Here is a 969-nt window from a genome sequence, read left to right on the forward strand (position 1 = left end):
AAAAGTGATGGCTACATTTGCTGGCAGGTTTAGGTAGAACATGCGCACTTACAACTCTCATTTTTTTTCAGTGTATATGTTAAGAGGCCAAAACCTGTGATCATCAAAATAAGCAATTCTGTATATTACAGTGCACAGGACAACAGAGGGAAAGAGGCTGTCTTGGAGAGTGACTAAAAGGTCTTTTGCAAAAGATTTGTATTACCTTGAAGTGGAAGGATTGGAGCCCAGAGCCATGTGGCCTTCGTTAACTTGACTCTTCCTTTTCTTTAGTTGCAGTAGCCTCATTGGGAGCTGTTTCTTCTACATGTTCTGCTGGCTTCTTCTCTACCTCTTCCTCCCCTTCTTGGGGATAGAGATCTGGATATTCCTGCCTGCCTTCCTGCATGGCTCAGAACTGGTCTACACAGTCTGACCCCTTGACCTGCTCATGTTATGGTGGAAGCAGGGAAAGGCTGCCTTGAACTGTTCCCTGTAGGAGCCATTGGCCATTCCGCTAAGGAAGAGGCAGTGCCAGTTAAAGTCTCCATTTGGCAGCATCAATCCATGCTCCTCTTAGGGAGGGATCGTTGGGGTCATCAGCCACCAGCTCTGCATTGCTTGGAGTTTTGTGGTCTTCTTTGGTCACAAATATGATTCGAGCCTTCTGTTCCTGTCAGCAGTAGGACATGGCTGCAGCCCAGCCCCTAGACCTCGTAGAAGGAACAGTGGCTGTTGGAGCTGCATGAGATGACCTCCCTCTCCTCAGGCAGGGCAGGTGCCTCTGAGGCCTGTGCAGACTGGAGATAAATTACTTAATCTTCCTGGATCTCAATTTTTTTGTCTGTGGAATGGATTAAATCACAGCCATTCCCTGGCTGAGTTATTGAGAGGACTGCATGAGGTAATGAAGGTGAAGCCCCCGGCCAAGAGTGAGTGTCCACACACCTTCACCCTCATTCCCTTTTGACTTGGCTCCCTCATGAGGCA

General features: G+C 48.2%; 1 pseudogene; it reads right to left on the reverse strand.

Annotated features, from left to right (window-relative positions):
* Positions 1-247: 247 nt before the first annotated feature.
* On the reverse strand, positions 248-670 carry LOC100449890 (mitochondrial intermembrane space import and assembly protein 40-like; annotated as a pseudogene).
* Positions 671-969: the final 299 nt, after the last annotated feature.

Source organism: Pongo abelii, chromosome 13 (genome assembly GCF_028885655.2).
Source record: "Pongo abelii isolate AG06213 chromosome 13, NHGRI_mPonAbe1-v2.0_pri, whole genome shotgun sequence".
NCBI classification, from domain to species: Eukaryota; Metazoa; Chordata; class Mammalia; order Primates; family Hominidae; genus Pongo; species Pongo abelii.